This window comes from Corylus avellana, chromosome ca7 (assembly GCF_901000735.1).
Source record: "Corylus avellana chromosome ca7, CavTom2PMs-1.0".
In the NCBI taxonomy this organism is placed as follows: Eukaryota; Viridiplantae; Streptophyta; class Magnoliopsida; order Fagales; family Betulaceae; genus Corylus; species Corylus avellana.
The window spans coordinates 12,982,034-13,008,480 of record NC_081547.1 but is presented as its reverse complement, the minus strand read 5'-3'; the positions used below and the strand labels follow the sequence as shown (position 1 = coordinate 13,008,480).

Below are 26,447 nucleotides of genomic sequence, written 5' to 3'. Positions count from 1 at the left end.
ACCTTACAAAAAAAAAAAAAAATAACAATATTGTTTTAGAATAAGATAAACAAAATGATGAAAATGAGAGATATATCCAAATTAAAAAGCTTAAATTATAACCAAGACAAATTAAGGGCCTAGTCATAACCAAGAAAAATTAAGGCCTTAATGGCTTTAATTATAAACTTTAAACTTTACTCTCAACTTACTCGGTTGGGTACTTGGGTTATGACAGGAAAATGCCAGATATTGATAAATAAACATTAAATTTCTTGATTTTTTTTTTTTTGGTAATATGAAACCAGGAAATGAAGAAACCGAAACAAGCTACAGCCAAAGAGGGACAATTGAGTCATTGACAATGCACAGAGAATGAGAGAAACATCAAACACGCATGTGACACACTGATTTCAGTTCTCCTCAATAGCACAAATACACTGAACTGAGTGAAGGGCGCAACAAACCAAAAAATTAAAAATAAAATATTTGTTATCTTCCTCAAATCAATCCTCTTATCTTCACTTTTCTAACTTCTAAGAAATCAAATATGAAATATACAATACAAGTTATACAACTGCAGAAGAATGATGATATTCATATACTCACAGGGACACAGAGTCACAGTAGGAGTTTGATCCGTCTCACTGAGTCACTATCTTGAAGAACTCTGCGGCAGCTAGGGCTGTTAAGTGAGCGAAGCGTCTCGCGAGCAAGCTCGGGCTCGGCTCGCATAAGCTCGGCTCGTGTTCGACTCGAATATTAAATGAAACACTTCATGGACACAAACCCTAGCTCGAATATTAAACGAAGCAAGCTCGGCTCGACTCGGCTAGGCTCGTGAGTAAGCTCGTATAAGCTCGTGTGTGTGTATATATATATAAACTAAGTAATACATAATTAATTAAAAATCTCATAATTATTAAAATCTTAAAATTGCATTTATATTTAAGCGTTAGAGAATGAAAAATTCTAAACCCTTCGTGATCAAAGAGAGAGAGAGAGAGCAATCATTAAAAAGACCTCGATTCAATTAGAGTAGACCCAAATGAAAAGACGAAGAATCAAGCAGAAACTATTGAGGGAGATTGCAAAAGGCATAAACTATTGAAGAATCATACAGACCCAAACACTATCACTACCTGTTTGATGAGCGAGAGTGAGAGAGTGGGAAATGAGAGTTCAAGTGGAAGATGCGTTGTGACTGGTGAGGGGGATTGAGAGAGAGACGTTGAAAAAATAGTTTTTTGTAGGGGCGTTGTCCCAATGCAGTCTGAATGCAACATGTTAATTTGTCCTACATTGTTAAGAAAACATTAATCTCCAAGTTTGCTTATCTATAAAATGATGCATATCCTCTTTTTTTGAAACCAAATGCCTTGCTGTATTGACTCAGGCTCCATACTCGACTAGCCAGGTTAAGCAAATACTCATATGCTAACTAACTTCTTAAGCCGTTTAAGAGTACTTGAAGTTAATTTTTTTTAAAAAAAAACAAAAACATTAAATATAAGAGCCAGCTTACGAGCTGGCTCGGCTCGACTTATTATTAGCTCGAGCTCGATTTTTTTGGCTCGCCCTTGAGCTCGACTCGAGCTCGAGCTCGAGTAAAATTTAAACGAGCCAAGCCTGAACAAGGGAAGCTCGCTCAAGCTCGGCTCGTTTACACCCCTAGCGGCAGCGCACTCCAACTCTCCAACTTAAGAGTTTTTCTCTTTCCTTTTTCTAGGCGATTGTCGACTTAGGGTAAGATAGTTTTTTTTTTTTTTTTTTTTTTTTTTTTTTTTTTAGCGTTGGAGCCAGCCTGGAGGACAGGAGTTTTTTCAATTTTTAATTTTTTTTTTACCAGGGGTGCCCGCCCCTAGGTCACCCCCACGTCTCTCCACCATTGTGTGGGATAACGGCCATGGGCTTACTATACATGCTAATACTATGGTCAAATGTGTGTGTGGATGTGATATATGGGTCTTGGATCCAATGGTTATTTCGTGACTGACGCAGCTTTAACTGGCGAGTCATTACATGACGTATACCATTAGTAGCGTAGCCACTCGAGGTTAGACTCGGTTGGGTTGCTAGTGTTATGGATGGTAGCATACAATGGTCAGGACACCGACATTGTATTACAAGTCCCTTGGGACAGCACTAACCTTGTTGAGAAGGGGTAATATCTTGGGTAGACCATACAGTTCAATTATCATTGATTCATATGATTATAGCATGTAGTATATCTATACTACATTCATGAATAACTGTCATACCAAAATGCTGCATATTTTTTACTAAACGGAGTTCATTATTAAATGGCATACGTACCATGTACATTTTTACTCACTAAGTCTTTAGATTTACCCATTATATTTTCCCCCCTCCATTACGTATAAATTGCATGGTTTAGTTAGCTTAGTAGAGCTTGAATTTGGACAGCCAACTTGTGGTGGCGAAGGATTTGATATGGGTCATCTTTGAGGACTTAGACCCAGTATGGCTGAAGTCCATGTGGGACGATGAAGGATTCATCCAGTTAGAGATGATAAAAATTGTTATCATGTTAGCTTTATTTAAAATTAGGCGTTGATTTTATTCCAGAACAATTATTTATGGTCTGAATTATTATGATGACCAGTCTCTGACTGATACATTTGGAGATCTATCTATGTTATTATGCTTTCTTATTACTCTGGTTATTGTGATTGTGGTTTTAAGTTATTGCAATCTCTATCCTGTGGTTATAAGTCTTCCGTTGCAGTCTCTCTCTTAGGAAATGTTATGATCCCTGAGTCTTCTTCTGTGAGGGATAAGGCTGGGAGACAAACCATGGAGTCAATTACTAGATAATTGATTTCCACAGGGCGTTACACTTAGGCATCAGAGTGAGACCCCCCCAACACACCTAGTAGGCTCATTTGTCTATTTTTTGTTATTTTGCAACGATCGTGGAAGCATCAAGAAACGCATATTGAATATCAGAAGCATATTAGAGAACGTACAGTTCACCCCGTTCGAAAACTGCACATATTGGAAAATAAATCCATGCTAATGGTTTAAACCCCTATAATTCAATTTGATATATATATATATATATATGCTATGGAGTTGTTAATATTAACTATCACATAAAGAATTACATTTTTTATTATCAAACATAAAGATACATGGAAACAAGCATGTGCTTGTCTAATTGGAGATATTTACAAAGAATGGTCCAAGATTTCTTCTTTTTTTTTTTTCTAAGAAGTATTTCCAATATTGCCTGGAACCAAACCAATCGCAAATAAAAGAGACAAACCTACTAGACTAGGCTTGTATGAATAAATCGTTCGACAATTCACTCGTATAAACTCAATTCGAATTTGGTGATCTTTTGTGATACGCACACCATCACTCAAATATAATGCATCTTAAGGATCTCACATGCATATAATTGGATAATACACAATCTCACATATATGACATGCAATAATATAAGTGTATATGTCCATTGTTCTATAATAATAATCAGAACATTACGCAATCAATTGGAGTTTTGGACACCATATCTAATAAGCACCGAATGTTGCATAGTCAAACCCCTTAACTCACATATGTTAATTTCTTATCATTATTATTTATTTGATTTTGTGTTTTTTTTTTTAGTGTTTTCAGATGTTTAATAAAGATACAAGAAATTTCACTGATTTTGGGCTTAAAGCACACTTTGAAAAGACCTAGAAGATGTGGTTAAGCCTAACCAATCATGTCTCAGTAATTTGACCATAACTTTCTGCTCAAGTATCGGATTAAGATGACATTAGTGACAGTGAAAAGCTAACTCAAAATAATACAAATCATTGCGAAATACAATTTTTCTAATTTAGATGTTTTCTATGCCAAAATCGACCCGCAATATAAGAGCGCAAATCAACCCATGTGCGTAAGTACGCTCGAGTGCACCATAAGTGGGATCGAGTGCACCTCAGCCTACGTGCATAAGTGGGCTCGAGCGCACCACAAGTGGGCTCGAACACACTCGTGCTGAAAAGTCCGAAAGATACTGAAATTGATAAGGAAAGCTTTTTTAGGTCTCCTAATCCGACTAGGAGACTAAATTATGGTTTTTCTAGGATTTTTAGGGCTTTTAAGTTTGTTTTACACCCTATAAATAGGCCTCTAAGCCTTGAAGAGAGGTGTGCTTATTTTTAGATAGAAAATATCTTCTTGCAGGTTTGAAGAGTTGAAGAGAAGATGAACATGGCAAGAGGCCATCCCGACACCACCATGAGCAACTAAATTCGTAATAGGGTGTTGATTTAGTACTTTTCAAGTAACAATGGTTTAATTGTATTTTAAATTGGTTTTTTCTATATGCATGATGGTTGTATAACTGTGAGAATTGATCTTAATTTTATATTCAATCATTATGAAGTTCTTTTCTTGTCTTACAAAGCTTTTTATATTGATTGAACTCAATTTTTCATATTTTCTGTGATTATATGAATAATTATTATACAATGGTTTTAATTGACACATTATCAATAGGATTTGATAGGCTATGCCTAGAGAAGACGAATTACTCTACACCCTAGCTTAGTGTAATTTATGTAGACAATTCGTATGACCCGAATATGAGTTATGCTGATTCATTGATTGTGTATAACTTATTAAGATATTTGATAGTCCATACCTAGGGAAGACGGTCTGTGCCAACCGAAGATGGATTATACTTATTTCTTAATTATGGTATTTTCTTGACTACTCGAGTGAGACGCCTATATCATGCATAGTATGAATTTTCTTTATTAATTTATGATTGACCATTGTTATGCAATTAGTGGTGAAATCAACTCCTTATTCTCTTTCTTATCAATCAATCATTTATTCTCTTTTTTATGCATTTAGGTATAATAAAAAATCAAATCAATCATCTTTTAAATTGAGTTATATTTAATCTTGAAAAGCTTGATAACAACACCCATGCAGTCCTTGAGGTTCGAAACCCTCTATATAGCCCTAACTCCACAAGGATTTGTCTTATTGCGAGTGGTAATTTTATTGTTGATATTTTTTTCCTTAAGGTTCAACACCCACGGCCTCTCCTAGATTGAATGCTGAACCAGCCCTCAAACAAGATTCATATTGTGTTGGCTTATCATCCCCATTGAGAAGCCTTTCAATCTTCGATGTACTTCCTTTCGCACTGAAGTAGCTGGAGGCTTAGTTGCAACAATCAAAAGTGTTTGCCTCTTCTAACCAAAAAGATAAAACAAGCTCATATGCTTAAAAGAAAGATAAACTTCGCAAAGTGTTAAAGAGAAATTATGTGACTTGATAATAATTCAATCGATTCTGTGTTTTACATCAACAAACTTATATATATATATACTCTTGCAGAGAAAGTAATAAGGAAAATAATCCTAGTAGCAATAGTATACCTAATACAAATAAGGAAAATAAATAATTAAAGTAAATCTAATCCTAGTATGGAAAGGAAATAAAGTCTTAATAAAAAAAAAATACTCTACAAATAAAATAAAATAAAATCCTAATAAAAAATAAAAAAATCAAATATAATTGACAATCAACGAGAATCATTACAATATTTCATTTTGTACTTCCATTGTCTCAGAACCGGTAAAATTATGATCAAATGACGTTGCTCAAATATTATTTTTGACTTTTTTCCTATTTTCGATTTCACCGAAAATATTGATAAATGTCTTCCTACATGAGACATCCACACTTGAAAAAAACTCGCCATCGAGTTTTCTTTGGGACATGGCATGCTTGGCTTTTCCGAAGAAAGGTACTTGGAGAAATTTACCTAGATAACTTCAAGACAAGACTTTTCCTTTTCATCTCATTCCATAAAAATTTCTTCAACAATTGTTTCTTGGGTGTTATCTTTAACTTCATTGTTTTCTTCAAATGACTCTATGTTGATCTTCCATTTTTTTTTTTTTTTTGTGTGTGGTGATTATGATGAGTTGCACTAATTGTGATGGAGAAGGTGGTTGATGTTCTTCCACTAGTGCAGTCAGGAGTGGAACAAAGAATTTATATATATATATTTTGTATATCTGTATTTATGTAAAACACGTATTTATGTAAAACAAGACAGACAAATCTTAAACTTAATTTCATACGAAGGCATAAGTGATAACTGTATACAAAAGTTACATATCTATAGAATCATCCTTAAAAGGAACTTCCCTTCCAAATACAAAAGTATTGCAATCTACTATAAACATGTACCAAAAAAAAAAAAAAAAAAAAAATCCATAAAAGAACTCTGTATGTCCTTGGAATTATGCTCAACAACGATCTTTCATAAAATAAAATTCATTCATTATCATCTCTGTAGTGAAATCCTTAGCAATTTCTTTCTCAATATAAATGACCAAATGATCTATTAGAAACTCATCCTCCATTTTACTACGCAATCTAGTTTGTACAAGTTTTATTGCAAAAAATGCTCGTTCAATGGTGATGGTAGAAACAGGTAGAGTCAACCTGTCAATCAAATTATAGATCTTTGACTTTCCCGAAATTGCCAATACTCTGCATAACTCAGATAAAGTGGACATATTTTGAAAATCTGAATGTTTTGGCGTATCAAGCTGATAATGATGCAATTGAAATCTCAAATAGATTTTTTCTTGCTCAGTGAAATCTTGAGGATAAAGCTTCTTAGCTAAGTTGCATATATCATCAATCTTAAATGATTTGTATGCATCTGTAGAGCTTAAAGCATTGCTAAGAATAAGAAGTTCCACTGCATCCTCATTAAATCTATTATTCAGTTCTTGCAATTGAAAATCTACTGCAGCAGTAAATATATCAATTCTAAAATGATGCTCTATTGTCATAAAAGATTCTTCATCTTGGCAACGGGATTTGCCTCGAGCTCTAGTTTAATGAGCATTCAAGTCAGGGACATCAATTTAATTTTTTTTTTTCATAAAATGATTTAACAATATCAAGAAAAGGCTCACACTCTTCATTTCTCAACTTCTAAAGAAGTAATTTTGTAGTTGAAACTACACTTATAACATTTAAAATGTCCTGGGAATTTTGTTGCAAAGCTTGGCAAAGATAATTAGTAAATCCCATAATATGTTTCATCAAATGCAAAATTAAAACAAATTCAAATGAGGTTAATACCATATAAGCCGCCTCAGCATCACCACGTTGAGCATAGTTGATTCCTTCATTTGAGATTCTCTTAAGAACTAAGCAAGTTGGACAAAACAATCTTATCAAGCTACAAGCATATTGAAAATAAGAAGACCATCTAGTATCTCCAGGTCGTTGCAAAGTACCAATTTGGTTTGCCCCCCTTCCTGTCTCGATTTCAGTAGCAGCAGTCATACTTTCAATCTCAACAACTTGAAAAGACTGAAATTCATCATGGCGTTTTGAAGAACCAACAACAATATTGATAATAGAAGTCAAATGGACAAAGAACTAATAAATATATTTTGCTTCTCTAGATGCTGCAACTAAAGCTAATTGTAGCTTATGAGCAAAGCAATGCACATAATATGCATAGGGAGATTCTCTAAGAAATAAAGCTTGTACCCCATTCCATTCACTATGCATATTACTAGCTCCATCATATCCCTGACCTCGAATATTCTCAATTGGAAAGTCGTAATGAGAAAGGACATTACATATCTCGTTTTTTAAAGTTAATGCAGTAGTATATTTGACACGGACAATATGAAAGAATCTCTCCCTGATAAAACCATCTTTATCAACAAACCTCAAAATAATTGCCATTTGTTCCCTTTTTGACTCATCCCAAGCTTCATCAACAAAAATGAAAAATTTGGCATCCCCATTAAAGGACAATTCGCTCAATCATTTATCTTTTTTCAATTGTTAAAACCTTTCACTGTAAATGCATTTGATTTCGGACGGCTTGTTGATTGCTTAGCAAAAATATAACATGGATGACAAAATATGACATTCTTTTAGTGTTTCTCTTCCCACATGCTCAAATTTCTTCCAAAAAAAAAATGGTGTTTCAGAAAAGCCCCAAATCTCAAAGCATAAATTAGATTAAATTCTACAGAGAAGAGAAGAAATTCATGATGCACATGCACTATTGCCTCTGGTGGTGGGTAGAAGGTGGATGGCCAATGGTGGATGTACACTAAATCGACGGTTAGATGGTGGATGTGAGATAGATTATGGTGTTCGGCCCCCTTTTCCCTTGTGCAGTGTGTGTGTGTAAATTTTGATTGACATGATGGTATTGCCGATTGCATCTTGGAGACGAAAGCAAAGAAATAATTTTTATTTTATTTTTTTATCGGCTTTTATTTTATTTTATTTTTTTAATTTTTTAAAGGTACACGGTTGTGAGTTTTACTTTGTAAGGGGTTTATTATTACTACTTTTTTTTTTCTTTTTTTTTTTTTAATTTGTTTTTGTAATTAATTATTGTTATTATTATTATTATTATTTGATATAGTAGTCCTTTCTTGTATAGTAGAGAAAAGAAAAAACTTATAGGGGTGAATTTTCAAATTTTGCCAGAGCCATTACACTGGAATTGTGATTTTATTATTTTATTATTTTTTTAAAAGGGTCTTACAAATGTTTGGGGTTGCCATGGAATCCCCACCTCTTAACGTGCGTCTGCCTCTAGGTGCAGTAGTTGGAACCAATGGTTGTGCTTGTAAATATTTTTTTTCTAACAGCAACTCCATTTTTTCAACCAAATTAGCAGCCTCCACATCCTTTTTACCATAATTAATATTCTCTTCATAGTAGGAGTGCCTATTTGGAGATTCATGAATATGGTTATGGACAGGCTGAATGTAACTTACGTCATCATCAAATAACCTCTCAACATAAGAAAACTGAACGAGATTCCCCATCAATCTAATGACAACGTCTTTTAGGTTGTGTAACACTTGTTGTGTCTCTTGCTAGAACTCCTAAAATTTGGCTCTTGAAACAAGCTCTCTCTCACAAATGGAGTTGTTATAGAAGATGTTATTGTAGTACAAGTTGGCCATCGAATCTAGATAACGCTGATTCGGATACCCTATGAATTCAGCTTTTGAAAGAACCTTTCCCCTACAAGCAGCATTGTTGGAGAAGTTCGTCGCCATTGCACTGATTGGCCATGATTAGGATAAAACTTGCTCTGATACCAACTAACGTAGCGGAAGACTTAATAACAATAATTAGAAGCGTCCGCGTCTTATGACCAAAAAGATAAAACAAACCCACATGCTTAGAAGAAAGATAAACTCTGCAGGGTATTTGAAAGAAATTCTCTGACTTGATAATAATTAATTGAGTCTATGTTTTACATCAACAAACTTACATATATATAGAAGAGAAATACTTGCAGAGAAAGAAAACATAATCCTAGTAGCAATAGTAAACTTAATCCTAATAAGGAAAAGAAATAATCAAAGTAAATCTAATCCTAGTAAGGAAAGGAAATAAAGTCTTAATCAAATAAAATATTCTACAAATAAAATCCTAATATAAAATAGAAAATCAAATATAATTGACAATCAGCGTAAATCGTTAAAATCTTTTCTTTTGTATCTATTGTCTGAAAACTAGCTAAATTCTGATCAAATGATATTGCTCCAATATTATTTTTCATTTTTTTTCTTCCTATTTTGGTTTTCATCGAAAATATTGGTAAATGTCGTCCAAGATCACACATCATGTTGTATAACCCCACAATGGAAGCAAAACCTTGGAAGCCCTTCTTGGATTGTAAGTTCAGCACTCTCCATGAGCCAAAGGTTTGATTATATCAACCTTCAAGTATTTTCCCCATCCCAGCCTATTTGCATTCATATCTATCCTCTCTATCTCTCCCACCCACTCCCCAAGACATCTCCCAACTTCCCTCGACATGCATCCCATCGGAATATTGTGCATTTGTATCCAGAATCCCTCATGATGGAAATTCATCTCAGTTGGCAGTTTCAGCCCATCATATTTCTGAAGCACGAAGAGGTTGTGATTATGGCTATAAATGAGCCGATACAGCTCACTCGATACCTGCTCGGTTAAACTAGACCCGAACTCGAGATTGACATTGTATTGAAACCCGCTCGATTAATTAGTGATACATACTTTGCTCGCTCGATTAAACTCGATGGGGGCTCGTGAGTTCGACTCGTTTTAGTCGTAAATTGCTCGGCTCGTCCAGCTCATTTAGAGCTCACGAGTTCGACTCATTTAAGTCGTGAATCTCCCGGCTCATTTAAGGCTCCTGAGTTCGACCCATTTATCACTCGGCTCGCGAGCTCGACTTGTTTAACAACTGACCAGACCAGACTTACGTGATGTCATTTGATAAGTGCCAAATATTGCATACTTGGACCCCTTTATTTATATTAGTTAATCCTTTAGTTGGGTCGTTATTTAATGTTTTGTGTTTTTAGTATTTTGTAGGTCATTGAAGAAAAACTATAACTTTAAAGGAAAAAATGCAAAGTTTGGAAGAAAGCATACTTTGAGAAGACCTAGATGATGTGGTTAAGTTTAACCAAATCCAAGAAAAGGTTAAATCGGATTAAAGTTCAGATTGGATAAGATTTCGGATTGGATTCGAATTCAGATTCTGCACATGTCTCAGTATTTTGACTATAACTTTCTGCTCAAATATTAAATTGAAGTGATTCAAGTGGCATTGGAAACGTAACTCAAAATACTACAATTCGTTGTGAAATAGGATTTTCATAATTCGGACGGTTACTATGCAAAAATCGCCCCGCAATTAAAGGATATAAATTTGGACGAATCCTATTCCGATTTCAGACTTCTATTTTGACTGGGAGACAGACCTCCGAATTATCTAGGTTTAATAGGTCTTCTAGGACTTCTCTAAGCCTATAAATAGACCTCTTTGCATTCAAGAAAAGAGAGAATTTTAGAGACAAAAATTACACAGTTTTACTCTTTTTAGTTTAGGTTTTCTTTAGATGTAGGTTTTATTTTTATGTGGAGCTAAATTCCCAACTAAGGTTGGGGATGAAGCCTCACCGATGAAGAACATCAATACTTTCATGTAAGTCTTTATTTATCTATTTTTATTGGATTTAATATTTCAATTATTTTACTTTTTTTCAATGTGTGGAGTGATTCTTGGATATCTTTTGTGATTCAAGGATACACTTGATGATTTAAGATAATTGCACATAATTAATTGCTTGATTTTATTTGCCTAAATAATTGGATATCCCTTGTGATTTGTTCTATGGATACATTTGGTGTTTCAATTAAGATTAGATATCTTTTGTGATTTACGGATACATCTGATGATTTAATTGATATTGGATTCCTTTTGGGATTTGTGCAATGAATGGATACATGAGATGGTTTTGATTAACTGTTGAAGCATAGTTAAACATATCTAAGATTTTAATTGTGAGAACTTCAAATTAATATTGATAAACATGGAAGTATGTTGTTATGATTCGGTAACTGTGAATTCCCAAACCTTAGTATTTTATCTCTTAGTTTATGTTTGTCTTTTAATTTTTAAAACCAAAATCAAAACCCTTTTGGAACTAGATTAGGATTTAATTAGTTTAGATTTAAATTGCTCTTTCAAAAATACAATTCTCTGTGGGATCGACCTTGCACTTGCAATCCATTAAACTACAAACAATTCCTACACTTGCGAGTTAAATAAATTTGCACAACAAGTTTTTGGCCCCGTTGCCGGGGAATTGTTCAATTTTTGAAAACAATTGATGCTTAAATTAGTTTTATTCTTCTACTAGTTATAACTAGGATTTTATTTTTCTGCAATTTGTTTTGTTTAACTTTGTTACTAAAAAAAAGGAATTTTTTTTTTTTTTTTTTGTTTCTTTGTTGTTTTGTTTGTGTTACAGTTCAGCCGCAACCACCTTCCGCATGCCCTTGCTAGTGCGATCGATTACAGCCCTGCTACGATCAAGCGCATTCGTGGCCAAGGCAGCAAGCTCAAGTGCACCTTCACTCGTTAACTGCCGCATCTTCACTCAAGTGCGATCGAGCGCACTCACAGCAAAGGCAGCAACTGCAGCAGTTCTGTAGATTTTTACCAAAAATTTATTTTTGGTCCTTTTTGTGAGTTTTTAAATTTTAGTTTTATTTTATTTTTTTGTTAGTTAGTCTTTTTTTTTTTTAGTTTATTTTATATTAAAAAAAAATGGTTAATGTTTTATTTGAGAAATTTGCATGCTAATAGAGTGAGGGTGAAGTATGAATTTTTGTAATAATTTTTCTGTACAACATGCTTCTCCTAGTTATAGGACACTAGCTCCTACCAACTACACTCAAAATTTTTACCCACATAAATCATGTTCATATTGTTTCAATCCTTATCATGAGGAAAACAATTGTCCAAATCTGCGAGCTGAGATCAACTACTTATGGGACATATTTGATCAAATCAGAGTAGCTAGATCTAATTTTTCATATGAACAAATGAATAGAAATTTCTCCAGTGTAGGGTTTGATTCAAATTCCAATTATTACAACCCGGATTGGAGCAATCAATCTAATTTCTCATGGTCAGCTCAGGCTACAGGAAATTCTGCTCACCAATTTGATGAATTGCACCATTCAGAATATCCGTAGTTCGATCATCAAGCTCGACCTCCTATTTATCAGTCTACCACTCAAGTCTTGCACCACAGTCATTACTAGAAGACATGATGAAAGCATTCATGCAATCAATGGATAAGAACATACAAGATATGAAGAATACTACCATGAGCCATTCCCAAGATATACAAGAGCTAAAAGGTTTCACTAATCAAGCCATACAGGAGATGAGGAATTCCAACATGGCTAACAACAGAGACATACAAGAACTTAAACAGGCCATGACCAAGATAGAATGACAGATCGGTCACCTAGTTCCTGACTTCAACGGAATATAGGAAGAAGAGATTCAAAGTCAGTTGATGGCTGAAAGGCACTACATGATTGATGAGGATGATTCTGAAAATTCTTATCATGAGCATGTCCAAGTCACCATCACACTTGAGAGTGAGGAAATTGTGGATAACAAAGAGGAGAGAATTCGAAAGAGCAAAATTCTACAGTTTTTCTCTTTTTAGTTTAGGTTTTCTTTATATTTATGTTTTATTTTTAAGTGGAGCTAAATTCCCAACTAAGGTTGGGGATGAAGCCTCACCGATGAAGAACATCAATACTTTCATGTAAGTCTTTATTTATCTGATTTTATTGGGTTTAATATTTCAATTGGTTTACTTCTTTTCAATGTGTGGAGTGATTCTTGGATATCTTTTGTGATTCAAGGATACACTTGATGATTTAAGATAATTTCACATAATTGATTGCTTAATTTTATTTGCCTAAATAATTGGATATCCTTTGTGATTTGTTCTACGGATACATTTAGTGTTTCAATTAAGATTGGATGTCTTTTGTGATTTACGGATATATCTGATGATTTAATTGATATTGGATTCCTTTTGTAATCTGTGCAATAAATGGATACATGAGATGGTTTTGATTAACTGTTCAAGCATAGTAAAACATATATAAGATTTTAATTGTGAGAACTTTAGATTAATATTGATAAACATGGAAGTATGTTGTTATGATTCGGTGAGTGTGAATTCCCAAACATTAGTATTTTATTTCTTAGCTTATTTTAATTAGTTTATGTTTGTCTTTTAATTTTTAAAACCAAAATCAAAATCCTTTTGGAACTAGATTAGGATTTAATTAATTTAGATTTAAATTACTCTTTCAAAAATACAATTCTCTGTGGGATCGACCTCGCACTTGCAATCCATTAAACTACAAACGATTCGTGCACTTGCGAGTTAAATAAATTTGCACAACATTATTCATAAATTTTTTGATTAAGTGATTATTAATTAAGTAACTAATGTGTTTCTTATAAATTATAATCACAATTTGTAAGTAAAAAGTTAATAACTTGAATTTAGATCATATGTCATAAATTGTGATCATATGATCATATAGTATAACAACTATATAAATGATTACGTATATCATATATGATTTATTATATATTAATATTAATTACAAATTTAATATGTAAATGTAACTATGTCTATGAACAATGTTACTTGTTAGTGTATAAAACTAATACAAGTATACAAATTTGAAATTTCTATAATTCTATTAAGTATTAATTAAGCGTATAAGCCCAAGGGGTTGATAAGTGGTTGGGCACTTAGTGTGTGTGTGTGTGACACTTTGACTTAGTGGTTGGACACTTAATTAAGTGTAAACTGTATAATAGTGTTAAGTGTGAACAATTTAACATGATAACTAAATAATAATATATGTTATATGATAATAGACTAATAGTGATTAGTGTGTGAAATAATTACATTATATGATAATAGTGTGAGTCTGTGACAATTGACATTAACTAACTATGTTACTTGTCTGTTAGTTAACAGTGTTTGCCGTTATATACAAATTATTATAGTTTAATTTTAAAGAATTTAACATTAAATTATTAATTACTACATATATAATATTTAGATATTAAATTATTAACTATTAATTAGTACTATTAGACTACTAGTTAGTAACTTAGTCAGTTATTATATTTTATATATATTGTATTATTTGTATACAGTAAGGCAAGTGAGTAATTTATTAATGACTTATTAATTTTTACATTATTTTTTAATTTTTTAATTTATGGAATCAACTAACGTCTAACATTGTGAATGCCTTGATAGTTTTTTTTTTTGGATCAAATGATTTAATGGTGTTAAGTATTAACAATTTAACATATTAACTAAAATTCTAAATAATACTATAGGTTATATAATAATAGTGATTAGTATGTGACATATTGACATTATTTGATAATAGTGTGTGACAATTGACATTAACTAACTATGTTACTTGTTTGTTAGTTAATAACTTAATAGTGTGTGACGTTATAACTTACATTAAAATATTATAATTCAATTTTAAGAACTTGACATATAATTACATATACTATATTTAGATATTAAGTTATTAACTATTAACTACTTATTGTTTTTTTTTTTTTAAAAAAACCTATTAGAATAATAGTTAGTAACTTAGTAACTAGTAAGTTAGTATATTATATATATTTTATTATTTATATACACTAAGTCAAGTGAGTAATTTATTTGCTTTATTAATGTTTACATTGCTTATTTTTTAATTTTTTAATTTATGATATCAACTAACGACTAACATTGTTAATGCCTTAATAGTTTTTTTTTTTTTTTTTGGATCAAATGATTTAATGGTGTTAAGTATTAACAATTTAACTGTTTTAACATATGATAATACTATTGATTAGTGTGTGATTAATACTAAATAATGCTAAATAATACTACAAATTTTAAACCTATTTACTTAAAAATGGTTTGTTTTAGAGTTTTGATGGGGTACTACACACGCACGGTTTGTTGAGTACTTGAGCTAATTAAACGGTTAGGATTTAATTGATACAATTTTGTATTTAAGTTTAACAGCTTAGATCATTTAGTGGATAACTAAGATGTGAGCTCACATTAAATTACACATACTAGATTATTCTTATTATTTGAAATTTGAAATATTTCATCTTAGAATTTTATCCGTTTGATTTAATTTGATTTAATCTGTGCCCATTGGATTTGAACGGTCAAGATCACAAGAGATCAAAATACAGTTAAAATCATTTATTGGAATACAGCTGTAAGCCATTCTAAACGTGAGAGTTATATGGTGTTCCACATGACACCATGAGCTCACTAATCGAATGTTTTGAATTGAATGAGAAAATAAAGATAAAAATGAACGATCAAAATCATTTAATGTGCTCACATGGAACTGGTTTCACCATCTCACATATGCAGAGGATAAATTCAGTCTCGGCGATCTTCCCGACATGCACACGGTTTACGAGACTGACATGGTGTTTGGAGTCTCGATATGCATGGGGGCTGTCTCAGCTGTCCAATGTTTTTGATGAAATATAAGCCGTTGGATGCATGTAATGGATGATAGTGTTAAATGCCAAAATATTCATATTTTAGTCCTTAAACTTATATGTGTTAATTCCTTAATTATGGTTAATGTATGCTATTTTAGTTCTTTTATGTGTTTTCCATGCTTTTGTAGGATTTTGAAGAAAAGGAAGTAAATCTGGAAGATTTGGGCTCAAAGATTGAAAATTGGGAAAAATTGGAGTCCTTGATAGTGCGATCGAGCGCAGGGAACCTGCGATCGAGTGCACTACCAGAGAAGACAAGCAGTGATGCAGCATCTACGATCGAGCGCTGCATACATAGGATCAATCGCAATCCTGCAATTGAGCGCACCTGTGTGCTGGTGGCACATCAGCTGCGGCCAGACTCACTTTCCTTCCATATTAGGGTTTTTCAAGTCCCACTTGTAATAGGACTAAAACCCTATGAATTTTCTAGGTTTACTAGAATAACAAGGACTTCTAAAGCCCTATAAATAGACCTCTAACCCTTGAGAATAATCAAGCTAGAAAAGACACAACTTTGGGGAGAGGAATTGGAGACTACCTTTCTGTTCTTTCTTTCCCTTTTCTTTTTAGTTTTATTTTCATTATGTGTAACTAACTCTTAAGAAGGGCTAGATTGAAGCTCTAATTATGCTTATTTAATATTTCAATATTGGCGCCTTTGTGATAACCATATTGTGTTGCTTAACTTGATTAATTCCTGTTTTCTTGAATTCCTTATATGTATGTGATTGGCCATTATATGCATGTGGTATGGATTAGTTAATTAAATCAATTTGGATGACCGAGTCCTGGGTTTAATGAGAGTAACAAAAGAAATCCACATCGGATTTTTGGGTTAATCAACATGGAAAACTGGGAGTATACACCCATGCCCTAGGTTCCGTGTGTTTGTCGATTTCCATATATTCATGCTTTCTTAAAGAACAACTTAGTATACACCCATGCTAAATCCTTTGAGAAAGAAAAGAGTTAGAGTATACACCCATGCCTAACTCGTTGCTTAGGGAAATCAATAGCTTAAGGAGTATACACCCATGCCCTTAGGTTGGCAAACATTAGGTATTCACAATATGATTGGATCATTGGCATATTGTTATATTAGTTGAACATAATTAGTGGTGGATATCAAAGCCCTACCTTTATTTTATCTTTATATCTTTTTGTTTCTTTTTCATAATATCAATCTCGTGACAATTTTGATATTTTAATTAATTTTAAATAAAATCAACAATCGTCATGGGATCGTTCTCGTACTTGTTGCACTATACTATCGTTTAATCTTGTGTACTTGCGAGTAAAACGTACCAAGTATTTGCCTATTAATTTAGGTGGGTATTTGACACAATAAACAGATGTGAAGCATTTGATCACAAAGGATTTATATGGTGTGTCAGAATCTTTGTAGGCTTCCCCTAATTGAGTTCATTTGACGATTGATATTCAATCACTCACGCGGAGGATAAGATTAACGGTGTTGTGAAAATTTTAATATATCCACAAGTGCACGAATCGTTTTGCAATATAGTGTTGCAAGTGCAAGGTTGAACCCACTTGGAATTATGTTTATGAAAAGAAATTATATCTAAATCAATTAAATTCTAACCTAGTTCCGAAAAAGATTTGATTTTTGAATTGTAAATATAACATAAAATAAATAAAGTAAAATTAATCAAAAGGTAAAGTACTAAGGTTTTGGAATCCACACCCACCAAATCATAGCAACATATTCTCCAATTGTTGTGACAAATACTACCCAAATTAACAAATAATATTTGCTACGTTTTACTCGCAAATGCACAAGATTAAACGATAGTATAGTGCAGTAAATACGTGATCATTGCCACAAGGATTGTTGATTTTGCTTTGAATTAATTTTCTAAATTAAAATACCAAAATTGTCATGAAATTGATATTATGAAAATAACTAAAGATAAATGAAAAGGTAGGGCTTTGATATCCACCACTAATCATACTCAATAATATAACAATATGCCAATGTTCCAATCATATCAAGAATACCTAATGTTTGCTAACCTAAGGGCATGGGTGTCTACTCCTTAAGCTATTGATTTCCCTAAGCAACGAATTAGGCCTGGGTGTCTACTTTAATTCTTTTCTTTCTTAAAGGATTTAACATGAGTGTTTACTAAGTTGTTCTTTAAGAAATCATAAATCTGTGGAAATCGACAAACATATGGAACCTAGGGCATGGGTGTCTACTCCCGGTTTTTCATGTTGATTAACCCAAGAACCCGTGAGTAGATTCTTTTGTCACTCTATTAAGCCCAGGACTTGATCATCCAAATTGACTTAAATAACTAATCTATACTACATGCATATGTTGATCAGGTACATTCGTATGAGGAATTCGATAAAACAGGAATTGATCAAGATAGGCATCACAATATGATTATTACAAAGGCGCCAATATTGAAATATTAAAAAAACATAATTAGGGCTTCAATCTAGCCCTACTAAAGTATTTAGTTACACATAATTCAAATAAAGAGAAAAGAAAAAACCGAAAACCACTCCAAGAAGTAACCTCCAAATTCCCCTCTCAAAGCAAGCATATAAAAATTTGTCTATTGAATGGTGTCTTGAGTTGTGAGGCTTTAAGGTCTATTTATAGGGCTTAGGGGAGTCCTAGAAGCCCTAGTAATCCTAAGAAATTTGGAGTTTAGGTCCTATTACAACTAGGACTTGGAAATCCAAGTTGGGAAAGGAAAAGGAGTTCTGGCTGCGTTTGATTTTTCCTTCAGCGCACGAGTGCGCTCGATCGCAGGCGTAGTGTGCTCTATCGCACACCTGTGATCGATCTCTATTGTTGGGCGCTTGAGCGCGGATGCGCTCGAGCCTAGTTGTGGTGCGCTCGAGTGCTAAACTAGAATACTTGCTCTTGGTCCAAAACTTCTAGCTTTTCCCAATTTTGTCCTTTAAGCCCGATACTTCCAAAATTGTTTCCTTTTCCTCAAAAACCTATAAAAAGACATTAAACACAAAAAATATGTAAAATTGCACGAACTAACAAAATTGACAAATTAACAAATGTAAATTAATGAGCTAAAATATGAATTTTTTAGCACTTATCATACCCCCAAACTTACATATTGCTAATTCCTTAGAAATACGAAACTAAAAACAAAATGACAAAACATAAAAGAAAAAGATAAATCGATCTTTCGTGGGATATACGATTGCATTTAGCGTATGCAACAAGCCTTTTAAACCTTTATGCATTGCCTAGAGGACGAGTGAACTTTTGTGAGGGTTTTCCATGAATGTTACCCACAAACATTATGCAAAGTTCATGTTATCCAAAAATTAAAGTATCACTCAAAATCAAGATTTTCATTCATTAACAAGCATAAAAAGATAAACTCAATCTTCTAAATGAATTGGAATTTTAAAGTCTAATTACTTACAAAAGACAGGCTAAGGCATAACAAGTTCGAAACAGTGTAAAGTGAACTAGTACATAAATATGAAGTTTCCTATTATTTTCAATGTGCAGTGTATCAATATCTCAGAGTTCATTAAAATCCTCATCAGAATGAATAACTATGGCATAACTTTCTACTTCCTTTTAGTTAGGTTGTGTAATGTTTGGTTCCCTTAAGCTTTCTAATTGACCCATGTAAAAAATGTTAAGTCAATGATTCCCAAATCAGATGATTTTAGGGCATTAGGTGTAAAGACACCCCTAAGGACTTATTAACTCGAGTAAAAAAGGTTACGAAACCAAACTAACCATGACATTAACCAAATCAAAATTCTTCACCTTTTGTCATCCAGTTTCATTCAAGACATATATATATATTGATTTTAGGGCATTAGGTGTAAAGACACCCCTAAGGACTTATTAACTCGAGTAAAAAAGGTTACGAAACCAAACTAACCATGACATTAACCAAATCAAAATTCTTCACCTTTTGTCATCCAGTTTCATTCAAGACACATATATATATATACACACACACACACACACACACACATTACACTTTCATAACATACCTCACAAATTATGTGCTAATGTGTTTGTGTCGGATAAGATTAAACAGGTGAATTCTCAGATGCCAAAAGCAAGTAACCACACTTAAAAATGCTATCATCAGATCATGTGTTCAAAATTCTAAGCTCACCAATGAAATCAAATCACAATTCTTTCTGATCAACCAAAGTTTTAAGACAAACATGAACATGCATTTAAAAAATATATATATATATATATATATATATATATATATATGGGACAAAGTGTATGTAAACGTCCCCTATACCCCTAAACTTAAATTACACATTGTCTCCAATATCTGTATAACATAGAAAGATCTTACTTGGGAGATGGACGAAACTATCTAGAATAGCATGGCTCATAGCACACCCCCAAACTTGAATGCAAGCACACTTGTTCATGAATAGCAAAACACTAAAAGTAACCATGGAAAACAAAAACAAAATAAAAATAAAAATAAAACAAATAAACAAACAAAGAAATAAAAAGGATATGCTGTGGGGTGCCTCCAATGAGCGCTAAGTTTAATGTCTTTTGCCAGACTATTGTCTAGTTTTAAACTTGAAGCACCAGTCTTTTCTTCTCTTGCACCAAAGAATGAATTCTTCCTATTGGAGGGTGATTCCAAATGTCTATAGATCAGGGTAGAACATTCTGAGTCTTCTCAAACAGTTTCTCATCAGGAAGGGAATTATGAGTTGGAATAAAATAAGAAGAATACTCAGGGAGATTTTCTATCCTGCTGTCCTCAATTTGCTCATCATATAATCCCAGCAGACTTCTCTCTTGGACTCTTGGTAATTTAGGAATAGGAGCTGAAGTTGACGAAGTCTCAGTGCTTTCTTCTTTTTCCCGATGTGGTTCTTGTCGAACTGCAGTTTGCTCGTCCTTCCTCTCTTCCACTTGAATTTCAAATACTTCTTCATTCCTCAATGTGGTGATCTCTTGCTCATGATAGTAAGTGCACTTATCCTCCATGTAGTATCCATTAGGGTTGGCAACAAACTGACTTTGACACTCTTCTTCCTGGTATTGTTGAGGCCAATTAATGGGAGAGGGCTCTTCTTCATGATAGTGTTGGGACAAATTAATGGGAGATGACTCCTGATTTGCAACTGAAGACATGGGACAAGTCTCAGTGGTGTGGTCAATATGGGAACATATGGCACATACCTTGATTTGTGTAACTTGTTGAATAGGAACAATGCTATGATTAGTCATGGCTTTCACGAGCATGTCTAGCTTTTTCTCCATGGCAGCCATTTGAGCTTGAATTCCACCATTGGTGCTCTCTTCATGTATGCCTTTTCCTTTGAGTCCTTGTCTCCCTTTAGATGGTAATTGTTGGGAGTTCTCACTTATGGTCTCAAATAGTTCTATGGCTTCCTCGCTGCTTTTTTCCATCAACATGCCACCACAAGATAAATCTACAAGGCTCTTGTTAGGATCATTTAAACCCTCATAGAATACTAGTACCTAATCGTCTTGAAATAAATTGTGATGAGGGCATCTGACAAGTAGCTCATTAAAGTGCTCCCTTGCTTCGAAGAAAAGGTCTCTGTCTTTTTGTTGGGAAGTCAGAATTTTCCTTCTTAATTGCCTTGTCTTTTGGGTTGGGAAAAACTTCTTTAAGAACTTTGTGGCCATCTCATCCCAGTTACGAATAGAACCTGCAGCCAAAGAATTGTACCATAACTTAGCATTATCTTTTAAAGAAAAAGGAAAGAGGATTAACCTAATTTCTTCTAGAGCTAAACCTTGGACATTCTGAGTCTTGCAGAGATTAAAGAATTCCCGTATATGCCGATATGGGTCCTCTGTAGGTGTGCATTTGATAGTGTGGACCCATACTGAGCAGCTACGGAGATAAACTGTAACTGCTCTACACAATGGGCTGGAAATTAATGCAGGATCGCTGGTCGAGGATTTAGGGACTGAATGAACTTTTCATAGTTCTTTGCACCAGGGGTGTATTGTCTCCCAGCATGATTAAAACAAAAAAGAAAATTAAATAACAAAAAACAAAAACAAAAATAAAAGTAAGAACTCACAAACGGCCCGAAGTGCTGGAACGTAGCTACTATCTGGTAGTGTGCTCAATAGCACAGGGTAGGCCGCTCGATTCCGCTCGATTGCATTCGGGAAAAATTGCAAAACAGAAAAGAAAACACAGCATCTTCAGAGCGGCTGTCTGACTTTGCGCTTGTTGCCCTGAAGCAGTGCACTCAATACACCCTGTGCATAAATCTGTGGAAATCAACAAGCACATGGAACCTAGGGCATGGGTGTCTACTCCCGGTTTTCCATGTTGATTAACCCTAGAGCCCGTGAGGAGATTCTTTTGTCACTCTATTAAGCCTAGGACTCGATCATCCAAATTGACTTAAATAACTAATCTACACCACATGCATATGTTGATCAGGCACATTCATATGAGGAATTCGATAAAACAAGAATTAATCAAGTTAAGCATCACAATATGATGATTACAAAGGTGCCAATATTGAAATATTAGAGAAACATAATTAGGGCTTCAATCTAGCCCTAGTAAAGTATTTAGTTACACATAATTCAAATAAAGAGAAAAGAAAGAACTGAAAACTGCTCCTAGAAGTAGCCTCCAAATTCTCCTTTCCAAACAAGCATATAAAAATTTGTCTATTAAATGGTGTCTTGAGTTGTGAGGCTTAGAGGTCTATTTATAGGGCTTAGGAGAGTCCTAGAAGCCCTAGTAATCCTAGGAAATTCAGAGTTTAGGTCCTATTACAACTAGGACTTGAAAATCCAAGTTTGGAAAGGAAAAGGAGTCCTGACTGCCTTTGATTTTTTCTCCAAGGCACGAGTGTGCTCGATCGCAGGCGTAGTGTGCTCTATTGCACACCTGTGATCGATCTCTGTTGTTGGGCACTCGAGTGCGGATGCGCTCGAGCCTAGGTGTGGTGCACTCGAGTGCTGAACCTAAATACTTGGTCTTGGTCCAAAACATCTAGCTTTTCCCAATTTTGTTCTTTAAACCCGATACTTCTAGAATTGCTTCATTTTCCTCAAAAACCTATAAAAAGACATAGAACACAAAAAGGAAGTAAAATTGTACAAACTAATAAAACTAAGAAATTAACAAATGTAAATTAAGGGGCTAAAATATGAATATTTTAGCACTTATCATCAATATCATACGAAGTTCTCACAGTAAGAATCTTTTATATGTTCTACTATGCTTCAAAGATTAATTAAATCATTCACTAAATCCGTTCTTTGCCCTAATCACAGAAGATATCCCATTTAAATTAAATCATTAGATATATCCGTAAATAACAAAATATATCCAATTTAAACTAAATCATCAAATGTATCCGTAGAACGAAACACGAATATCCAATATTTTTAAAAATTAAAACCCAAGCAATTAATTAAATGAAACTATCTCAAATCATCAAATGTATCCATAAATCATAAGAGATATCCAAGAATCATCCTACTAATTGAATTGAAATATTAAAACTCAATAAAATAGGATAATATTAACTTACATAAAACATTGTTGCTCTTCATTAGTGAGGCTCCACTCTTACTTGAGAATTTAGTTACACATGACTATGGAAAATAAATCCTAAACCTAAAGAAAAACTAAGCTAAAAGAGAGAAAATGTGTGAAATTTAGGACTATGCAGCCCCTGTAGCCTCCTCCCCTTTCTTGAAGCTTAGGGGTTTATTTATAGAGAAAAAACAAACCCTAGAAGCCCTAGGAATCCAAGAAAAATCATACTTCAATCTCCTAGTCAAATTAGGAAGCAATCCTAGTACAAATCAGAATAGGATTCTATTAAGTGCTAAAATATTCATATTTTAGCCCTTAACTTATATTTGTTAATTCCTTAGTTTTGATTAATTTATGTCATTTTAGTTCTTTTATGTGCTTTCTTTGTTTTTGTCGGCTTTTGGAAGGAAAGGAAGCAATTTTAGAAGTTTCGGGCTTAAAGAGCTATTTTGGGAAAAGCTGGAGGCTTTGGTAGTGCGATCGATCACAGTGGAGTTGCGATCGAGCGCACTATAGGGAATGACCAATACAAGCTCAAGGCGTGCGCTTGTGCGCACAAGAAGCAGCCTCGATCGCACCTGCGATCGAGCGCCCAACACAGATGATCGATCACAGTCCTGCGATTGATCTCACACGGGATGCGATTGAGCACACCCGTGCGTGAGGAGCAAGCCAGCCGCAGCTCTTTTACGGAAAGTGTTGATTTTAGGGTTTTGAAGCTTTGTGCGAACTAGGGCTCAAACCCTACATTTTTTAGGGTTTCTAAAGTATTTCTAAGGCCTATAAATAGACCCTTAAATCTTTAGAATAGACACACAATTTCCAAGGAGAAAAATTGGAGCTCTTCAAGTTCAAGTTTCGGGTTTATTCTTTTCCTTTTTATTTTATTTTATGAAGATGTTTAACATCAAACTCATGTGTAACTAAATTACTTAGTAGGGCTAGATTGAAGCCCTAATTATGTTTATTTAATATTTCAATATTGGAGCCTTTGTCGATTTCCATAAATTAATGCTTTCTTAAAGAACAACACTCATGCTAAATCCTTTAAAAAATAAAAAAGTTAGAGCATACACTCATGCCTAACTCGTTGCTTAGGAAAATCTATAGCTTAAGGAGTATGCACTCATGCCCTTAGGTTGACAAACATTAGGTATGCATAACATGATCAAAGCATTGGCATTTTTTTTTTTTTTGACATGTCCACACAAGAGGGGGAGGGGGATTCGAACTAGTGACCTCCGCTTTATAAGACGTGGTCTCCAGCCTATTAAGCTATCCCTTGGGGACAAAGCATTGGCATATTGTTATATTATATAAGCATGATTAATGGTGGATATTAAAGCCCTACCTCTTTATTATTATCAACTCAAAATTAATTTTTGTTTTGTTTTACTTACGGAATTTATTTTAAGTAAAATTTAGCAATCCTCATGGGAATAATCTCGTACTTGCATCATATACTACAATATTAATTTTGTGTACCTGCGAGTAAAACGTATAATTATTTGCCTATTAATTTAGGTAGATATTTGCACAACAAGTTTTTGGTGCCGTTGCCGAAGATTGCGGAAAATTTTGTTTAGAATTATTTTCCTTTAGTTTTGTTATTTTAATTTTTAATTTTGAATTCTGTTTTTATCAAAAATCAAAAATATTTTCCGTTTTTCTTATTTTTCTGTTTTCTATTTTGTTTCAGTTTGCGGCACCTACATTTTGTTACTGTGATAGAGTGGAGGCCAAGTGTGATCGAACATAATGTGATCAAGTGCACTAACCTGTGATCGAGCACAGTTCTAGGGAGCATCTAGACAGCAGCACTGAAGCTGCTGTGACTGTAGAGGCAATTAAACTTATGCAAGGTCGACGATCTTAAGATTCAACCATCCTTCCACTCGATCCCGAAATTGAGCAGACAATTCGACAAAGGCGTAGAGACAACTCCGACATAGAAGAAGAGGAAGAAGTTGGGGAAACAATGGAAGATCTGCAGGAGAACCCACCACTAGTGGAAAGACCACTAGAGGCGAATCCACCACCAGTGCGAAGACCCATGAAACAGGCTTTCTTCCCAAAAAACCTTAACCAGCCATCATGCATAGCCTATCAACTAGAGGTGGAAGGCAATTATTATATATCCCCACAGATACTCAATGCATTGACTCACTTCAGGGGCACAGCTACTGATGATCCTAACTTGCATCTTAAGGAATTCTTTGATCTATGTAAGATTCAGCACATACAGGGCCTAACTCTGGAGAGACTCAGGTTAGTCATCTTTCCTTTTCCTTTGAAAGATAAAGCTAAATTGTGGTATAATTCCTTGCTTGCATATTCCATCCATACTTGGGAAGAGTTAGCCACTAAGTTCCTAAAGAAGGTTTTCCCAGCTCAAAAGACAAAGCAACTTAAAAGGGAACTTCAAACGTTCCAACAGAGAGATGAAGATCTTTTCTTTGAGGCATGGGACCACTTCAATGCGCTGCTTGTGAAGTACCCACATCACAACATCCCTCAAGATGACCAGATACAAATTTTTTATGAAGGGTTAGATGACACTAACAAATGGATGATTGATTCAGCTTGTGGAGGCGCACTTACGGAAAAGAGCAGTGAGGAAGCCATGGAGCTCTTAGAAACACTAAGTGAGCACTCCCAACAATTTTGTTCCAGAGGAAGACGATGAGTAAAAAGTAAAGGCATGTATGAAGTGAACCTAAATGGTGGATCTCCAAATTAGATGGCTACTATGGAAAGAAAGTTAGATATGATTGTCAAAGCCATGACTGCTCAAAACATCTCACCTAGTCAACAAGACGCACAACTCCAGGTATGTGCCATATGTTCTCATTTTGATCACACCAATGAGACTTGTCCTTTGTCTCCATTTGCAGATTAAGAAGAGGCGAACTATGTGGGATAAAACAGTT

The 26,447-nt window shown here is 34.0% G+C and overlaps 1 non-coding gene across 1 annotated transcript; it reads left to right on the top strand.

Annotated features, from left to right (window-relative positions):
- The first annotated feature begins 21,471 nt into the window (after positions 1-21,471).
- LOC132188879 (small nucleolar RNA R71) lies at positions 21,472-21,579 on the top strand. The gene has a single exon (XR_009440939.1). It is a non-coding gene; the product is annotated as a small nucleolar RNA R71 (small nucleolar RNA).
- Positions 21,580-26,447: the final 4,868 nt, after the last annotated feature.